At 37.5% G+C, this 21,710-nt stretch overlaps 1 long non-coding RNA gene across 1 annotated transcript in view; it reads right to left on the reverse strand.

The window, feature by feature from the left end:
• The window catches only part of LOC130855181 (uncharacterized), a 77,480-nt gene that overhangs the window by 54,207 nt on the left and 1,563 nt on the right, over window positions 1-21,710 (reverse strand). The gene's annotated exons all lie outside the window — the stretch shown is intronic.

The following is a 21,710-nucleotide window of genomic DNA, read 5'->3' on the forward strand; positions in this document are numbered from 1 at the left end:
CCTCCTGAGCTCTCCTGGGGGAGGCCTCACCCAGGCTTCCCCAGTGACCGCATCACAAACTGGCTAGAGGCAGATCTTTGTAAGCAAATGCTAAATGAAGGAGAGAATTTGCAAACATCAAGAAAGCCACAGTTGGATGTTTCCACGAGGATATCTGTGCAGAAGCCAGAATATCTGACACTGAAAAACAGGGCTCTTAACCTGTCTTCACTGGCTTTCCATCCCCCAACCCAGAGAGAGACAGAGGCCACCCAGTGGAGCCAGAAGGAGGCAGAAGAGAAAGTGGAGAAGTACAAAACAGAGAAACAGAGGAGCTGACCACAAGGCCCCCACCTTTTCTCACTGCAGGCTTTCAGCCTGAAGGAGGCCTGAGAGAGGAAAGGGCAGGAGCTTTAACCTCATTCTACTGTTACTCAGCATTTTCCTTCTGCTGTGAAACCATGTTATGACTAAAAATAACTGGAGGACTCCTTATTATCTGAGAGGGAGATGAAAAGTCATAGTAATCACCTCATATTTCACCCAAGAGGTGGGGAAGCGTTATCTCTGCAGAGCAGGACTGAATTGGCAAGACGGAGGGGAGATGATGACAGCGGCTTTCTGCTCCTACCCCGTGGAGTCCCACTCTTTCAACTTCCCCTTTAACAGAAAGCCTGTGAAAGGATCCACAGGAAACTGATAAGCGTTTGCTCAAGGAGGGGATTGGGTGACAGAGGTGTGAGGCAGACTTCTTACTATATACCCTCTGGTACATTTAAAATTTTTAACTATGAGAACATATTTTCTGTTTTTAAAATTTATATTTAAAATAAACAAACTGGGACTTCCCTGGCAGTCCATTGGTTAAGACTCCATGCTCCCACTGCAGGGGAAACAGATTCAATCCTTGGTCAGGGAACTAAGACCCCCCCCATGTTGTGTAGCACACCCAAAAAATAGGGGAAAAAATGAAATGAAATTGAAATGAAATGAAATGAAATGTAGTGAAATTGAAATGAAATGAAATGAAATGAAATAATGAAATGAAAAAAACTGTAGTAGGCACCTCTAAGATGGCCGCCAATGACCCCTGCTTCCTGGTGTTCATACCTTGTATAATCCTTTGGGGAGGGCTGCACCAACGACTCCTTTCTAAGGGATGGAATATGGAAGACATGATGGGGTGTTACTTCTGTGGCTTCTGTCTCAGGTTCTCTCTGTCATTATATTTGGATTGCTCACTCTGGTGGATTGCTCACTCTGGTGGAAGCCAGCTTTTCTATGTCTCCAGACAGACCTGTGGAGAGGCCAGTGTGGCTGAACTTGGCAATGGAGCTTCTGAGGCCTGCCAGCGGCCACGTGAGGAAACTTAAACGTGACTCGTCCCCAAGTCAGGCCTTGAGATGATGATCCAGCTCCTGCCCACAGCTTGATGGCAGCCTTGTGGGTCTCCCTGAGCCAGAGGCCCCCAGCTAAGCTGCTCCTGGATTCCTGACCCACAGAAACTGTGGGATAATAAGTATGTGTTGTTTCCAGCCACTAATGGAATAATTTGTTTTGTAGCAATAGATTCCTAAAACAAACAAATAAATTGCATTGATAAAACCTATCAAATATAATTGCGGTCCAAAAAGGGAATATTGGTCCCTTTGAGGGGAGAGAAAGAGAGAGAGAAAGGCTCAGAGAGAAAAATAATCCTTTCAAATTTCAAAATTTTAAGAACTCTTTTGTCACATGACCTTTTATCTGCTGTAATTCCCAGCACATGAGAGTTTCACAAGGTGCCAAACATGAGTTAACAGGTGTTACGGTGGGGGATAAAAAGTAAGTTTAAATACTTATAGTGGCAAAAGGATCATGTGACTCAATCCATATGATGCCTTTTGAATTTCTTATCCCTGCTAAATGTCAGTTGAGTTGGTAACGATTCACTTGAACAGATGTGTCTCAGTGTTACTCTAAGGAAAATGTTCTGATATGCCAACCTAGCATGGACTATCACCAAAAAAGGCACTGTGCTTAATTTTAGAACCACGAATAAAAAGAGAACCACATAAAGGAGGCTATCCCTAGCTCTCAGCCCTCTTCTTTGGAAGGAAAGGAAACTGAAATTGTTTGTCCATACTAACATTGTTTCTTTCTGGATTCATGACTCCAGGGTGCCTTTTAATAAAAGACCCACTTTAGTAATAAAAATTATTTTGAAGGGTGACATTTTATTCATATTATCATATAGAAATCACTTTTAACTTTTCTGCAAATTCAGAAATATACTCTGGATACTCTGTACCCTTTGTGAGAATAAAATAAAGAACAGCAAAAACAACAACAAAATTCTCTCTCTTGTTTGAAAACCAATCACGATAAAAATGTGTTTGCTAAATAGGATCTTCTGACTTATGAAACATTCCGCTTAGACAGGGGGAATAAACATCCATACAGTGGAGTATGATGCAACTGTTCCTCTATGGAAGTATTAAACAGATATTAAAATGCAATAATAGAATTCAGATACCACCATTTTGCACCCCTAAAAACTGAAGGATCTAAACAACCATCATAAATGACTATTAACACCACAAAAAGAAAGTCAACCGGACATTGTATGCCTCCTCATGGAACCTTACGAAACAGTCATGATAATAGCAAAATCCAAGCTGTAGGAAACTGTATAGTAGAAATGACCTGATTTTCTTCAACAAATAAATTGCAAGGAAAAACAGAGAAAGGGAAAAGGAAAATAGAGTAAAAGATTAAAGATGCTAAGATTAAAAGATACTAAAGATTCAGATCACCCAGGTGTAAAAATTTTAGAAACAGGTGGTGATGATGGTGGTACTACACTGTGAATGTTATTGTCATTGAATTATACGCTTAAAAATGATTAAAATCACAAATTTTATGTTATATATATTTTACCACAATAAATTTTTTAAAGATTCATATCACCCAATACAATTATTTGGTTGCCTGTTGAATACACTGTTAAAAAAAAAAGAGAAATAATTGGGGAAATTTGACTCCCCCAAATGGCTATCACATGATTGGTGAGTCTATTAAAGAATTATAGTTTGTTTTTTAGATGCAATAATAGTGACTTTTTCTCATGAGAACATTTAACATGAAATCTTTCCTCTTAACAAATTTTTATGTGCACAATACAATATTGTTGAGCCACAGTGTGTGTAGCAGATCTCTACAGCTCAGTCATTTTATCTGTTTTTTTTTTAAGAGTTCTTATTTCTTAGAGATGTATACTGAAATATGTACAAATAAAATGATATACATTGGATCTGGGATCTGATTTTACCTGACCCGCAATCTAATAAATTAGCCACTTATTATTTTATGGAGCCTGGCAGAATACTCAAGACCCTTGGGTCAGAGACAAAGGACTTTGTTACTCATGACGCAATAAGCAGCACAAACATCAGCATGTCTGTGGTGGTTCTGCTTGCTCTCAGTGCCACCAGGGTAACATAGATGGATGCCTGCACATGCAGTGGGTTGCTTCACAGCTGTGGAATGCTGAGCTTGGGGAACTCACTAGTTTTACAGCAAACAGTAAGAGCAAGAGCAAGGACCCATTTTTTGTCCAGGGGTGGGAGTAGAGTGTGGAGGGGTGGGGAGGAGAATTACCTCATTTCTTAAGGTTCCTGAGTACATAACCAACCTTGAGAAATGGACCTTGTAAAAGCAGTCAGGGCCTTGCCATCTTGGTCTGTCCAGCAAGATCTGTAGGAACATAAGAGGCCCAAAGAAGAGAATCTCTCCCAACAATATCATGACATGAATTTGCTTCAAAAAATCCATTGAGAAAGAAGGGTTTGGTAAGTCAGTGGGAGTACAAGGAAACAATTTTGGCCATGAGTCGATACTTGTTGAAGCTGGGTTGTGAGTATATATGAGGACATAAGGTTTACTATATAGTTCCTGTTCTTTTGTGTATGTTTGAAATTTTCCAAAATAAAAGTTTTTAAAAACCTATTTACTAAAGAGTTATTTTATACAATATGTATGGATTCCAATATTTTTTAATAAAATAGAATATGCAAAAATACATATGTGCTATTTTAAATTTATGGAATATTTTGTTCTGTCCAATAATACTAAATATACTTCAAGCAAATGCCATTCCTCATTATGGTAAATATATACATTGTTATTTTATTACAAATATATGAAATGTCTGTTTTATAGAGAGTTGTAGTCAATTTACTGTACTTTTCCAGCCTGTCCTCTGCAAAATGAATCTCTTCACATAAGCCAACAACATGAGGTCCAAGGTCTTTGATGTATCTGCTAAAAATCCCAAGATGTCATTGTGCAGCTGTGAAAAGCTAATCTCCCCATGAAAGGTAACAGTTCACTTGAACATCATTGGGTACCATTTAGAAAAAATCTGAATGCTTTTAGGCTGTGCATATATATTTTTTAAACTACATTCCTGATGTATTTCACCATTACCACCCCTTTGGCTCGTTCCCTAAGGGGTGGATTTTATTTTGCTAGCTAGAGTGACAAAAAGTTTACTGATTCTTTACTCGAATTAAATGATTATTTCTTTCATTTTGCTAAGAAGCTATTCACATCAAATAAAAGCAAGGATCTCAAATACCTTGTTACTGTAAACAAATTTATCACCTTTTGTCTTAGTTCAAGCTGCTATAGTAAAACACTATAGTCTGGGTGGCTTGTAAACAGAAGAAATGTATTTTCACAGTTCTAGAAGCTGGAAATCCAAGATCAGGGTGCCAGCATAGTCAGGTTCTGGTGAGAGTCCTCTTTCAGGTTGCAGACTGCTGACTTATTGTATCCTCACATGGCAGAACTCAGAAAACCAGAGCAAACTCATATGTCCCTTCTTAGAGGGAATTAATCCCATTCTTCAGAGCCCAACCTTCATGACCTCATCACCTCCCAAAGGCCCCACCTTCTCATAGCATCACATTGGGGGTTAGGATTTCAGCATTAATTTTGGAGGAACACAAATATTCCGTCTATAACAGCTTCATCGGCCCATTTTCTGTTAGTCTTCTCTCAACATTCTTGGGTTCTTTGATGTCTAAAAAATTATTCAGCAATCTCAGATGCCCTTCTGTATCTTTTGGGGGTAGGGGAAATAGCCAAATTTTTTCACAGTTTCACTCCTATATAGAGAATAATTTCACTTCAAAAAGAATGTTTTCCTCTTAAGATAGGCTGGACCACCAACTGCCTTGAATCACAGACTAGAAATGCCATTCAGCTGCTCTTTAAACACTGCAAAGTGTTCTGTGGAAGCTAGAAATTTCAGTGCTTTCTATATGGGCCAGGTAGATAATTTGCTGAACTGTCAACTTGTTTTTTTGACATCTGTGAGACTAATCCAACCAGTTCTGTGAAGGAAGCACAATATTTGTTGGAGTTATGTCAAATGCAATGATGTGTTTTGCCTTGATAACAGAACTCTGCTGAAGTTTTTTTTTTTTCACTTTCAAAACAGCTATTATAAGTGTTTATGAAAAGCATTGGTATAACTTAATAAATAATAGTGGAAAACAGTCCCTTGATATTTTCAAAACTTCAACTGCAGGCCTCTACTATAGCAACATCTTTTTTAGACAATACATTTAGGTCCCCAGACACTGAATAAATAGAAAAAACTTCATTCAAAACTGCAGAAAGAAATTTTGTCCACATTAGGTTTTTTTTTTTTTAATGAATTAAATGATGATCAGGTAGCTGATTATTTTATGAGACAAGTTATTATTGTAGTCTAATAGTTGGCTTAGAATCCTTTAACACTCAGCTTTTCCTAAATTATCATCTTGGCTCTTTGTGCTTTAACACCAAAGGCTTCCACTGAAACCACTCTTAACTGAGTAAGCAAATAAAGATTCACAGCACAGGAATCAGAATGAACCATCCAAAATATGGTTGTATAGGTTGTATATAAGAAAGATATTGGGGGAACTTCCCTGGTGGTGCCAGTGGTTAAGAATCCGCCTGCCAATGCAGGGGACACAGGTTCTGAGCCCTGGTCTAGGAAGATCCCACATGCCTTGGAGCAACTGAGCCTGTGCACCACAATTACTGAGCTTGAGCTCTAGAGCTCGAGAGCCACAACTACTGAGCCCTTGTGCCACAACTACTGAAGCCTGCAAGCCTAGAGCCCGTGCTCTGCAACCAGAGAAGACACTGCAATGAGAAGCACATGGACCAATAAAAAATAAAAAAAAAAAAAAAAGAAAGAGGAAAAAAAAAAAAAGAAGCACATGGACCACAATGAAGAGTAGCCCCAGCTCTGCATAACTAGAGAAAGCCCGCGCACAGCTACAACATCCAACACAGCCAATAAATAAATAAATAAATAAATTTAAATATATATATAAAAGATATCAGGGACTTCCCTGGTGGTGCAGTGGTTAAGAATCTACCTGCCAATGCAGGGGACAAAGGTTCTATCCCTGGTCTGGGAAGATCCCACATGCTGCAGAGCAACTAAGCCCCTGCCCCACAACTGCTGAGCCTGTGCACCTAGAGCCTATGCTCTGCAACAAGAGAAGCCACTGCACTGAGAAGCCCTCACACCACAGTGAAGAGTAGCCCCCGGCTCGCCACACCTAGAGAAAGGCCACGTGCAGCGACAAAGACCCAACGCAGCCAACAAATAAATAAACAAATAAATTAAAAAGTTTAAAAATGAAAGATATCGGCAATTCCAAAAAATAAATCTATCAAAGGCAACATTTTTAGTCCTGGGAGCATATGAAAAAAAGTCTTTATTCCAGGCCTTTTGACTGCTCCCATGCTAGAGGCATAAAAAATCATTATTCACCAGTCTTTGTCTACACTCGCCAACTCTTTAGGTAAATGATGCACAGAATAGATTCTAAGCACTGCTTCCCTCATAGAGAACTTTCCAAAGAGAATGGTCTGATTGGGTAACTTCTTGTAATTACTATCCCTGAAACATTAGTTAATTCATAAATCAGGGCTTTCTTTTAAAATTTAGGATGAAGGATAAGAATAAAATGTAAGCATTCTTGTGAAGACTCACTTTTCATGCTTGAAATCTTTAACTTAAAAGAGTAGTTTTTTTGCTTAAGGTGGTGTATCAGTTAGGGTACTCTATGATGCAAATGACAGAAAACCCAATTCAAACTGGCTTAAACTCTAAAAAGGAGCTTGTTGGATCTTGTAACTAAAAAGTCTAAATGTTTGGCTTCAGGCAAAGCTTATCCAGTGGTTCATGATGTCACCAAGGATTCAGTTTTTCTTTGTGCTGCCTTCCTCTGACTCCACTGTTAGGTTCTATAGAAGTGGCTTCTGAGCAGGGCCTCTTCTCCTGGTAGTAAAATGCCTGTAGCAGTCAAAACCTAATATTCTCAAATCACAGCATAGAAAGGAAGAGCACATCTCTTCTAATAGATTCAAAGTCCTGGGAGTCACTCAGTCTTATTGATTCCTTTGGCTCCTGTGCCCAAAACCTATGAGCTGGATACACTGATTGGTTCATCCCTAAAACCTGAATTTGTACATGTATTATAGCTCCTTAATTTTGTTTTTCATTTGTAATATCTCATCTCACTCTTTTGGGTATTAGCCCCTTGAAAGCAACTATGAATTCCAAATTTCTTGCACTATTTCAAATGCAATGACAGTGAATTCAAATGCAATGACAAATTCATGACAATGAACGCTCAACAAAGGGGACTGAATTACACGTTTTGTTGACCATAATGATCATTCTTTGTTTATGAACTGTCTCTAGAATCTCAAAGTACTTTGTAAAAAATATGTTAGAGTCACAGGATGATGAATGTTCTCCATTGAGAGTGGGAGGAAAGAGAAGTTAGAGTATTTATTCCTTGGGTTCCTTTCCTGCAAGGCTGCTTCCTCATAAAGGCCACAGCTCCTGTTAGGCAGCCTTCTCTAACAACAGCTATGGCCCTTCCCAAGTTCTGGATTCTGGGAAACCAGCCCCTCCTCTTGTCATTTCAGGCCTAGGGATGAAACGGTTCCCTGCTATTGCTAGTTCTTGTTGGTTTCCCTTAACCCCACTCACACCTGTGTAAATGGTCCTTCATTAAACTCTCCTCAATTATCTGGTTTAAGTGTGCCATTCGTGTCCTGCCAGGATCCTGATTTTTACACACACACAAACACACACACACTATTATAAAATCAAACTCAAACTGGCTTAAATCATGGAATTTATTAAATCATTCAGCTAAAAAAAGATGTCTTGCTTTAAGTCAGTGCAGTGGCTCAAATGATGGCATCAAGGCAATTAGAACTGGAAGAAACTTTATTAATCAGATTGCTTTCCTGATTATCATGTAATTAAATCTGTATGCAGGAGGGATGAGAGAAAGTTGCTGGGGTTTTTGTTGTTGTTGTTTTGCCTTTTTTGCAAAATGCACTAAAGAATAAGGAAAATAGTTTACTAGCCCAATTGTTTCTGCATCCTATCTTAGCACTCTATAAATATTTGAGATAAATAAATGAGAACTTTCAGAGGCCAAAAGCAAAACTACACAGAAATATATGGAACCTTAAGGAAAAAGAATTATTTCATCATTTCTATTTCTGCACATAATTAACTCTTTTACTCACAGTATCTAACACAGTCCTTACAGGGTAGGTTCAGTAAACTGATGGATGATGGAAAGTAGCAACTAGCTCTTTTCTCTCATGTGATGCTGGAGATGGTATAACAACTGATGTACCTCTCTGTTCCCAAAGACTTGCTGGCTATTCCTGCCGATTTCGTAATCATGGAGAGACTGCAGAAGACTAAGGGCACTACTAGTAAATGATCTGTAGTAACCGAGGACAGCAAAACATACACCAGTTTTAATTTTTCCAAATAAAAAGACTTTCACTCTGTACACAGTATTTTCAATAACACTATAATGTCAAAGAACAAGATAACATAAAGTATACTTGAAAGTTTCCCATTGTTTCGAGCACTTCGTTTTTCCCTGTGAACAGTGAACAACTGCCTCATTAAACTGAAATACTTGTACGGGATTTCACACAGCTGACCTTCCCTCAAAAAAAAAAAAATTCATCTTTTACACTAAGTTAGGAAAAGATTATTTGAATGTTTTTGATTCTTTCATTTACTTCTTATTCCTTTTTTAGGAAACCAAAAGGTGTGTCTCTGTTGTTCCATGCTAAGCCGGTGGCAGCAGTTTGGCCCTTACGTAGCAGGGACGAGTATAACGATCAGGAGAGTTACGTGCCGTGAGAATTAACGCAAAACACTTGCTGCCCAAGAGGTGGTAGATGGAGGAAGACAGGGCCATGGGAATACAGGAAGAATCCCCTCCTTGTCCATGCTCCCACCCAACCAGGGCTTCCCAGAAGCCAGAGCTTTGGGGGAGGCAAGAGACCACGGAGCACACTTCAACCACAGCCCACTTGGCTCTCTGAGGAACCCACACAGTGTGTCTTAGTCAATTTTTAAATTAAAAATAACTTTTTTCCCTTATTCCAAAAGCAATGCATGTTTATTATGCAGAATGTAAACATTTAAGAAAAGAAAAGAGAAGAAGGTGGGAGAGAGTAGCCTTTAATTCCCCCTCTTAAAAATGACAATGGTTAACATTTCGGTGTATACTCAGAGCTCGCTTACTCCTTGTCTCCCTCTTTCTCTCTGGGATTTTACTATAAATATCCTTTTGAATATCTTTATATACCACTAATTTTATTCTTCTTTTATTCCTTCCAGAACCTAACACAGTCCTGCATGAGGAGGTATGTAATAAAAGGATGAATGGCTGAATATCCAAATCAGCTCCTTTTTTTCATATGCTTCTGGAGATAACATAGCAACTACTGTACCACTCTGTTCCCGTGTGTCTGCCAAAGGAATACCAGGTATTGGGACTTATCTGAAACCATCAAGAAATCAAAGTATTTGCTAACTCCACCAGAAAACCCCTCCTTTTAAGAGTGCTTCACCAGTGAGGGAGCCAGAAGATACAAGCTTGAATTACAACTGGTCATTTTATTTCTCATTTTAAGCTTCCATCTTCTAATCTGTGAAATGAAGTCATTGACCTATGACATATAGATTCCTAGCAGTTAATATTCTATGATATCTATTATGTAGGTCTGTCTATCCATCCATCCATCCAATCAAACATACATACACATATGTGTGTATATATCTTTAAAAGTTTTTTAGTGGAAAAAGGAGACAGGTGCTAGGCTTTGAGGTACTAGTATGACAAAATCTGGTTTTGTTTGCCTGTTTTCTAAAAACTGAAAGGCTTATAGGAAACCCAGCCACTATGCTTTTCCAAGGCCACAAACACTTTCTGGCTAAATTGGGGAAATCAAAAGCATGAAAACCGGAAAGAAAAATAGAAAATAGTGAAAACATCTCTCTACATGTGGCTTTTATTAATTCCCAGATTCTCAGATGATTGTTGTATTCTGTCTGAGGCTCCCTTTCTTATTTCATAGCTTTACACTCTGTTGTGTCATTTACAAAATACTCCCTCCCCTCATTTCCACGGTTACAAGCAGAGAATAGCTCTTCACTGATCTGTGAACAATGAGTTCTGTTTGGTAAGAGAACTTGACAACTGAAGCAAAAGAAATCCTAATATCAAAAGAGGTTGAGACAGGAAAATGATTCGTTAACTCAAGCATCTGGGTGGAAAGGGAGTATGAAATATCACCACCTACCCATTCCTTCCCGTCAAGCTTAGAGCCATTTTAAAACCCCATACCAATTCCTGAGAGCATTTAAGAAATGAGATGTTTTCAACATGTTGTCTTTGATTCCTAGGGTCTAGGCCAGGCCTTGCTGACCCAGCTGTCACTGCTGTGGCCCCCGGATGGGATGTGTGCTTAACACCTGGGTCCTCCTATCCATGAAGCGGTGGGGAGTCACTGCTGCTTCCACCTTGGCTAATAAATGCTGCTGCTCCTCCTACTTCTTTTGCTTTTTAAATTTAAATTTTATAGTTTTAAAAAAGTAGTTCATAGGGTCACATGGCTCAAGAGGGTAAACCCTGAAAAACCTGTTCAACCCTGTCCTCCAGCCACTTATTGCTCTCCTGTAACAAGCAAAAATGTACATCTATTCTTTTCACACTCTTTTTATGCAAATGTTAACATACTACATTTGAGAGGTTTTCTTCATGTAACAAAATATTACACTGTTGCCAGTAAAGACTGAGTGCCTGTTATTCCAGTTCTCAACAACCTTTTTTTTTTCAATTGAAATATAGCTGATTTACAATGTTGTGTTAGTTTCAGGTGTACAGCAATGTGATTCTGTTTCATATATATATATTCTTTTTTAGATATATATTCTTTTTTAGATTCTTTTCCATTATAGATTATTACAAGATAATGAGTGTAGTTTCCTGTGCTTTATAGTAGTCCTTGTTAGTTATCTATTTTATATATAAAAGTATGTATATTTTAATCCCAAAGTCCTAATTTATCCCTCCCATACACACAGTTCTTTTCATTAATACACTAAGCAACTTTTACCAAGGGTCACTACTGCCAGAGGTCTGTGTCCCACATCAGAGGTAAGTTCTATGTCAGTGATCTAAAACCTACAACTCCTCTGAAGCTAGTGCTCTTACCAGATCAGGCTCCTTCTTCTCTTATAAGGAGCTCCCATTGCTCTCATGCCCCACATTGTTCCTTCCAAAACTCTGGCCTCCATGAGGACCACATCCATCACACATATTGTGCCTTCACAGAGTTTAAAGTCTTTTTCTTGGAAAGATGTTCAGCCCCAGTGCAGATCCATGGATGCAAACAGACTGATAGTGAGAGATGAATCTTCTCTATGGTCCTCTCTACAAAACCACACAAGTTCTTTTCCAGATCAGCCTCAATTTAAAAAAAAAAAAAATCAGCTCCACAGATATCACAGAAGGAAGCAGTTCTTGGTGTGTGTGGGGAAGGGGAGTGGGAGGGATGGAGAGTGCAGTACCCAAAGGTCGTCTTATTAATTCTCATTCACAAACCATTCCTAAGTGATGGTCTCAGAAAGTCAAGCCAAATTGATAATTTTAAGAGTAAATAAATGAATAAATAAACTATCTCTTACAATATTATCCAATTAATATATGTAGAAGGAATGATGACAACAGAAAATCAGCATTTGGCAAACATATCAGTAATAATTATTTCAGGCAAAGACAATTAAGGAGTGCTAAAATGAGTGGGCAAAAGTATGATGAAAAGCAGAATATTTATGTAGTTTCAAAGTATCCCCTCTTAGATGCTAATTAATTTCAAAGGGAAGAACTGTAACTTGACAGTGGTGAAGCCTGGCAGATGCCACCTTAACTAAGTGATCAAGGTTAGCATCACCAGGGACAGAACACATCATCTACATTACTCCTGACAGAATGTACTGAGCAGGGCACAATGTCACTTCCGTGACATTCTTGCCAAAAATTCATAACAATATAATCATGAGGAAATACCAGACAAACCTAAATGAACAACATTTTACAAAATAACTGGCCAGTACTCTTTGAAGAGTCAAAGAAATGTTACAGGGAGGAGCTAAATCAGACTCCATGTTAGATCTGTTTGTTTTACATTAACCTTTGTATGCTGTTGCTTTTGCTACAAGTTTAGAATGTTGCTTTCTAGTCTGAAATATACAGGATAGCCCATTCTCAAACCTCTGACCTTTAAAGGTATAACACTTTTCCACTCATTAAAGTTGCAGAATAAAGAATAACCTTTGCCTTGTTGGAGGTTTACAGAACATTGTGACCTGACTTATGTGGTCAGCTGCAAGAACAAAGGCTTCTAGCACCAGGAAGTCTGCAATAACCAACAACACCGCCTTCCCTTTTTAGTATAAAAGAAGCCTGAATTTTAACTCAGGCAAGATGGTCTTTTTTGACAGACATGAGTCTGCCATCTTCTTGGTCTGCCAGCTTTCCAAATAAAGTCGTATTCCTTGCCTCAACACCTCATCTCCAATTCATTGGCCTGTTGTGTGGTGAGCAGAGTGAGCTTGGACTCCGTAACAGAAAGACAAAGAAAAACTAGTTTCATTGTCATGAAAGACAAAGAAAAACTGAGGACCAGCCCAGATTAAAGACTAACAAAACATGAAAACTAAATGCAATCTAAGATCTGAGATTAGATCCTGAGCAGAAAAAGTAGTAGGACATGATAAAATTTGAATAAGGTCTGCAGATTACTTAGTAGTACTCTGTCAAGCTAATTTGTTTTGAAAATGGTACTGTGGTTACACAAGATGTTAATATTTATAGAAGCTGGGTGAGGAATATATGTGAATTCTTCATACTGTTTTTCTTTTTTTCAACTTTCTCGTAAGTCTGAAAGTATTTCAAAATGAATAGTTGAGAAAATTAAAAATAAATTTTAAAAGCCATGGTTGAGAAAAATTCACTTATTACAATATTCGTTTGTGGACAGAGTAAAATATATATATTAATTCAAAGAAATCCTTCACTCTTGAATTTAAGACTAGACAAGCAAGCTTTTTCTTTGATGTCATGTGTAGAATTATTCAGTCATTTCTTAAAATCACACTCTAAATTCTCAGTATCTATTTTATTACCAAAAGCTGAAGTTCAGAATAGCAACTTATGTAAAAGTACTCAGGTAATCCTGGTCTGTCCTTGTCCCAATATCAATAGACCTCTGCTGGGAACTACTTTATTATGACAACCAAGCACTAAATTCACTAATCTTCAGATCAGCAATTCCTGGGTGGAAGATGTATAGAGAAAGAAAGTTTTCCATTTGGCAGATGAAAAATGAGGACCCCCAAATCCCTCTCCTTGTAAGTATAGCTTAGGAAAAGAGCCTAGTACTTTTTTGCTGTTTGCTCTGAAATACAGCACTTTAAATGCAGTGAGTTCATTTCCAGTGGGAGTAAGGGCTGACCCTGCATAACTCAGAAGCAACACATGGGGGTGGCGGCGGGAGAAAAGCAATTGGAGCCATGGAAGCAGAAGATTTTACATATAACACAGGAATATAAAATGTTATATTTTAGTAGTTTCTTGTATAGATATACAAAAAAATTGAATAACTACTGGGGGTAGACCTATAATTACTACAGCCTCCACCAAATTATTTAGATAATTAACTAAAAGTTAAAATGTCCACTCCATAAGATTTACTGGCCTTTTGTTCTTTTCATTTCAGAGAAATCAGCATTACTGGACCAGTTCTTAAGCACAAGAGCTGTCTGAAAATTTTCTGAGGTCAATATAATGTCAACAAAAAATTAATCAATAGTCAACCTAAAAAAGAAATGGAACATCTTATTTGAGCCAAACTGAGGATTATAACCAGGGAGATGGTCTTTCAGAAAGCTCTGAAGACTGTTCTGCCCATTAGAGATCAAAGCACAGTTATATAAGTTTTCAAGACAAAGGGTTATATGTCAAATGACTATTGACAGTTTACATAATGCAGAACTACACACAAAGCAAGTAGTGGGTCATGCTAACTCTTTACAAGATTAAGAAGGAATGTTATTTCCTAAGGAGGTCTGGTTAATGCAGATGCACAAAACACACTAAAGGGAAGGAAGGAGGCCCAAACAGCAAAGAAAATTTTTATGTTTAAATTTTTGTCTTGCCACAAAATATGAATTTTATTTCATCAACAAGAAGAAAAAATGTTAGGATTTTTCTCCCAATCTACATGTGAGGTTCAGGTGTAGAAGCCCTGGTTTTCTTGGCCCTCCTGACTTCGGATTCCATGAATTCTTGCCAATTGAGTTTCTGTTCTCACCCTTGCCATCCCTCTCCTCTTTTCCCATCTTCATAGATATTGGGTTTGGACAGAAAACAAGCTCTAGGTATATTAATAACCTATGAAGTTTAGCTTTCTTTCCTTGTCCAAAAGATATTAACGTGGGGGATTTTTTGCTTTCTCAAACACTGTATTTTCTCTCAAATTACTGGGCTGGAGGTAGGTTGAGAAGGTGGATCCTTACACGTCCCTCTTCTCAGGTAAGATTACAATTATACTGGAAACCAAGCACAATGACTAATAGCTAGAGTCTCTCGTCTTGCATAAGGAAGTGCTTCCTGCATCAAATCTAGGGAAGCCTATTATTAAACCAGTTTCTTCTAATTTCATAGAGGACTACAGAGATAATAGAGGCCGTGAATATAATGAAGACTTCTTAACATAATTTTGTCCATCTTGTACGTATATTTCTCCCCATTTACAAAAGCTGCAGAGGTTAAGGACTATGTCATCGTAATCATTTGTTATTCACTCCATTGACACACATTCGCTCTGAGCCAGGCACTGGACTAGATATTGAGAAAAGCAGAATAAGACATAGTATCTGCCCTTAAAAGGTCCACAGTCTGGTAGTAAGAAAAACAACAAATTATATTATTTGTTGTTTGAATAGTATTATATATTTTAAAATATATAATTTATATAATTATTTTACATATAAGTATATTAAAACTACATTAAATTATATATACTATAGCACTGATTGTATGAAATGTTGCAGAAGCCCAGAAAAAGGAACAGTTAAGTCTACTGAAGAAAGAATTCAGGGAAGTTTTCACTGTGAAAGTGATAGATTTCCTGACCCTTGCAGGATTGTCAAGTGAGAAAGGGAAGAAAAAAAAAGGGAACATGTGGGTATGAAAAGGCATTTAGCAGGAAGGGGGAGTAGGAGAAGTGTGGTCTCACAATGCTAAAGATGAAGAAGGAAAGGAGTGAATCAGGTGATTCTAAGGAAGAAGATGATGGTTGGATACGGTCAGGTGGCACACAGCAGAGGATAGAAAGCTAAAGTCTTCATTTCTCAGACTCCCTTGCAGCTAGAGGCTGGTTCTAATTCAACGCACTGGTTGTATATTGGAAGGACAGAAGTGATGAGGAGGCCATCCTTCTGCTGCTGCTGCTGGCTTTCACTCTGCTGGCAAGCAAGGTCCCCTAATTAAGTCCTTACAAACAGCAACATTACTAGTGCCATTTTCATTCACATACACGGTACTCATGATTTCCTTATTTTTGCTCTACTAGTTAGGGTTCAGTGCAAAAAAGAGGAACTAATCTGTGTATTTTAACAAGGACTTAATTAGAGGAATGACAAAACAATTACCATTTCTGTTAAAAAGTCAAAATGACTTTTAAAAATATTCTTACTCTAATATTAGCATACTAAAAATTCATGCATTGTACTTTTTTCACAACAAAATATCTATGCTTATTTTTCAATAATACATATTATTTGTTTTATTTATGCTATTTCCTGAGTGGAACTCTAAAAATCAACTCATTTTAAAACATTAACTGAAATTTTAAATAAAATTAGGTTTGCTGTATTTTATTTTATATTACACATATTAAATTTTTTTCTTTGTGATAACAGCATTAAGTCACTGACATTATCAATTAACATATTTTAAAGTGCTTTTATAAAAAAAAATGCCCCAAAATACTTGGGCATTATTTTCTATACTTCCCTACAATTTTTTTCTTTTCAATTTGGTCACACATATATACTTAACATACAAAATGGACCCAGAGAAAATGTTATTTAAAACAAAACCTAAGACTGAACCAGGAAGAAATAGAAAATATGAACAGACCAATCACAAGTATGGAAATTGAGGCTGTGATTAAAAACCTCCCAACAAACAAAAGCCCAGGGCCAGATGGCTTCACAGGCAAACTCTATCAAACATTTAGAGAAGAGCTAACACTTATCCTTCTCAAACTCTTCCAAAATATAGCAGAAGGAGGAACACTCCCAAACTCATTCTATGAGGCCACCATCACCCTGATACCAAAATCAGGCAAAGATGTCACAAAAGAAGAAACTTACAGGCCAATATCACTGATGAATATAGATGCAAAAATCCTCAACAAAATACTAGCTAACAGAACCCAACAGCACATTAAAAAGATCATACACCATGATCAAGTGGGGTTTATCCCTGGGATGCAAGAATTCTTCAATATACGCAAGTCAATGAATGTGATACATCATATCAACAAACTGAAGGATAAAAACCATATGATAATTTCAATAGATGCGTAAAAAGCTTTTGACAAAATTCAACATCCATTTAAGATAAAAACTCTCCAGAAAATGGGCACAGAAGGAAATTACCTCAACATAATAAAAGTCATATGTGAGAAACCAAAACCAACATTGTTCTAAATGGTGAAAAACTGAAAGAATTCCCTCTAAGAACAGGAACAAGACAAGGGTGTCCACTCTCACCATTATTATTCAACATAGTTTTGGAATTTTTAGCCACAGCAATCAGAGAAGAAAATGAAATAAAAGGAATCCAAATTGGAAAAGAAGTAAAATTGTCACTTTTTGCAGATGACATGATATTATACATAGAAAACCATAAAGACTCCACCAGAAAGCTGCTAGTACTAATCGATGAATTTAGTAAAGTAGCAGGATTCAAAATTAATGCACAGAAATCTCTTGCATTCCTGTACACTAACAACGAAAAAGCAGTAAGAGAAATTAAGGAAACTCTCCCATTTACGATTGCAACAAAAAGAATAAAATACCTGGGAATAAACCTGCCTAAGGAGGCAAAAATCTGTATGCAGAAAACTATAAGACACTGATGAAAGAAATCAAAGAGGACACAAACATATGGAGAGACATACCATGTTCTTGGATCAGAAGAATCAACATTGTGAAAATGACTGTACTACCCAAAGCAATTTACAGATTCAACACAATCCCTATCAAATTACCAACAGCATTTTTCACAGAACTAGACCAAGAAATCTTACGATTTGTATGGAAATGCAAAAGGCCCCGAATAGCCAAAGCAATCTTGAGAAGGAAAGATGGAGTTGGTGGAATCAGGCTTCCTGACTTCAAACTATACTACAAGGCTACAGTGATCAAGACAGTATGGTACTGGCCCAAAAATAGAAATATAGATCAATGAAACAGAATAGAGAACTCAGAGGTAAACCCAAGCACATATGGGCACCTTATCTTTGACAAAGGAGGCAAGACTATACAATGGAAAAAAAGACAGCCTCTTCAATAAGTGGTGCTGGGAAAATTGGACAGCAACATGTAAAAGAATGAGATTAGAACACTCCCTAACACCATACACAAAAATAAACTCAAAATGGATTAAAGACCTACATGGAAGGCCAAACACTATAAAACTTTTAGAGGAAAACATACTCAGAACTCTCTATGACATCCATCAAAGCAAGATCCTTTTTGACCCACCTCCTAGAATCATGGATATAAAATCAAGAATAAACAAATGGGACCTCATGAAACTTAAAAGCTTTTGTACAGTGAAAGAAACCATAAACAAGACAAGAAGACAACCTTCAGAATGGGAGAAAATACTTGCCAATGAAGCAACGGACAAAGGATTAATCTCCAAGATATACAAGCAGCTCATGCAGCTTAATACCAAAAAAGCAAATAACCCAATCCACAAATGGACTGAAGACCTAAATAGACATTTCTCCAAAGAAGGCATACAGATGGCCAACAAACACATGAAAAGATGCTCAACCTCACTACTCACTAGAGAAATGCAAGTCAAAGCCACAATGAGGGATCACCTCACACTGGTCAGAATGGCCATCATCAAAAAATCTAAAAACAATAAATGCTGGAGAGGCTGTGGAGAAAAGGGAATTTTTCTGCACTGTTGGTGGGAATGTAAATTGGTACAGCCACTATGGAAAACAGTTTGGAGGTTCCTTAAAAAATTAAAAATAGAACTACCATATGATCCAGTAATCCCACTACTGGACCCCAGAAAAAACCATAATCCAAAAAGAAACATGTACCATAATGTTCATTGCAGCACTATTTACAATAGCCAGGACATGGAAGCAACCTAAATGCCCATCAACAGATGAATGGATAAAGAAGATGTGGCACATATATACAATGGAATATTACTCAGCCATAAAAAGGAATGAAATGAAGCTATAGGTGGATAGACCTAGAGTCTGTCATACAGAGTGAAGTAAGCCAGAAAGAGAAAAACAAATACTGTATGCCAACTCATATATTCGGAATCTTAAAAAAAAAAATGGTACTGATGAACCCAGTGGCCGAGCACGAATAAGAATGCAGAAGCAGAGAATGGACTGGAGGACACAGGGTTGGGGGTCGGGAGGCGAAGGGGAAGCTGGGATGAAGTGAGAGAGTAGCATAGAAATATATACACTATCAAGTGTAAAATAGTTAGCTAGTGGGAAGTTGCTGTATAAGAAAGGGAGATCAGCTTGATGATGGGCCAGGACAGGAGCGGGAGGGAGGGGATATGGGGATATATGTATAAATACAGCTGATTCACTTTGGTGTACCTCAAAAGCTGGTACAAGAGTGTAAAGCAATTACATTCCAATACAGAGCTTAAAAAAAAAAATCTAATTTCTAGTGTATTGTTGGGCACTGCATTAGGCACCGTATGCTAAACTAGAGGGAAAAAAAATAAAACAAAACCTAAATGTATCAGTTTCCAGTCTGGAGAAGTCTGATCAATGGGAATACACTTCTATATACTGTTCCCTTCCACTTACTGGGACGGTAGGTCCCAGGAAACTGATTTCTTCAAGTACCCACCTATTCATCAGTCCTCCAGAGAGGGTATCCAGATCAGAGAACCCTTTGCTTAGCAGATCATGGTAATGAGTTTTTATATTTATGTATTCAAAGGAATCCAGTAAAGAGTAAAGACCTCAAATTCTCTACTCTATGTAGCAAGAAAAATTCTGAGTTTCAGAGGCAGTCCTAGGGAGAAGAAGTGACAGAGTCTAGGGATAAATAGAAGTTTTGCTTTTGCAAAAGAATGGGAGAGGGGCAATGATCCTCATTTAGTAAAGAAATAAAAGTCAAATGACAGGAATAAAATTGCAAATTCAAAAGGAAATCAGAGCAAGAAGTGGCCAGGAGAAACTTCCCACTACCACCATCAAAGAAATAAATGGGGTGATGAGAAGAGTGCTTGAGATATTTCTACGTAAATATTAAATGGAAGGAGGACCCAGAAATGTGACATTTGGATTATATGGGCAAACAGTGGCCATTCTTAATGTTGCTATACCTAACTGGTGAGCAATGCTGGGTGGGGTGGTTAACAAGGGAGTGGAAGATGATGTGGTGTGTAGAGAGGGTAGAGCGGTGGGGGATGATTAGGAGGCTTTTGCAACCACAGTTCAGGTAGGAAGTGATAAAGACTTGATCAAAGCAATGGCAGGAGGAATGATGAGGAAGGGAAGAATTCCAAACACCTTAATTGTAGAGTCAACAGGTTGCCAATTGCTGACTGATTGGCATGGTTGGGATACCTCTAAGGTTTCTAGCATGCATGATTAAGTGAACAGTGATACAGTTACCAGAGTTTAAAAATACAGTAAAAGGGACAGGTTTTGTGGGGGAAATGGTGATTTCTAGTTGGGCATTCAGTGGAGATATCCAGAAGACAGCTAGAAATAAAGAATTATGCAGTATTTTGGAATTAAGCTGTAAACATGAATAAGAATCACCAGAATGCATAGAAGAAAGGGAAGAAGAAGAGCATGGAAGCATGGCCAAGAACACTGAAGAGCTAGGTAAAGAGAGGAGCCAAAGAGAAATCAGAAGGAAGAACCCGATACCACAAATGCCAAAGAAGGAGAATAAATCAAGTGCATAGTCACTACTACCAAATCCTTAATAAGATGCTACAAAAGCAGCTATTGAATTTGACATGAATTATTAATGGATGATGGAGGTAGAAACCAAATGGTTGTAGTCTAAGGAGTGAATGTCAGTGAGATGTAGAGATAGTATATTAAAGATCTTCTGAAGAAAAAGGTGGTAGGGCAGTAGCTAGGGAGGTAGTTATTTTCCACAAAGAGTTTTCATTCCCCATCACATCACAGTCTAACCTAGCATTCTGCATCTAGCAGACACTCAACATCTACTAAATGCAATAGTATTTTCATTTATAAACCAGCTTTCCTATGAAAAGAATCTAGTGTTCTCCAAATAAAACAGTACAAAACAGATCTACCCTCATTTTGGATGGGGAGGACTGAAAGAAATAAAGACATTCCATATTCTGTGTTATGTTTTGGGTTAATTGGTAAGAATCATCATTTTTTTCTCACCCCTCTCTCACTACACACCTTGATTATAGATTATAGAAGAAAAGGAACCAAATGACTTGCTGATCCTGTCCCTGGACTGCAGAATTGCATAATACAAAAACGAACTTTAGTTACCTTAGTTTATAAAAGAATAGGCATCAAGATGCCACTATTTGCCTTAATTACATATTTAATTGCTATTAGGTTACATATGTAATATGGGAAAGGAAAACATTTTTAATGATATATCCTGAAAATAACATTAAGCGAAAAAGGCACATTATGCAAAATTATCTCAATTGGGGGGGGGGAAGGGAGAAATACATAAATATAAATATACACACACAAAGTATGGATAAATACTAGAAGAAAATAAACTAAAATGATAGATCTTTGGGCGGTAGCGTTAGGGATTTTTATTTTCTTCATCTTATTTTTCTGTATTTTCCCAATTTTTTTATTATTTAAAATGCTTTAAAATTAAAGTCATGATAATTTCTATCAAAATAGTAGCAATTTAAGCTCATTCTCTTTGATCTAGGTAGCTCTAAAATAACAATAGTTATAATCGTAATTCACCAGACTCCAAGTACCCCGCAGTCTTCTTAATTCCAACTTCTTAGAATCTTTCTCCT

The sequence above is a fragment of the Hippopotamus amphibius genome, chromosome 6 (assembly GCF_030028045.1).
Source record: "Hippopotamus amphibius kiboko isolate mHipAmp2 chromosome 6, mHipAmp2.hap2, whole genome shotgun sequence".
Classification (NCBI taxonomy): Eukaryota; Metazoa; Chordata; class Mammalia; order Artiodactyla; family Hippopotamidae; genus Hippopotamus; species Hippopotamus amphibius.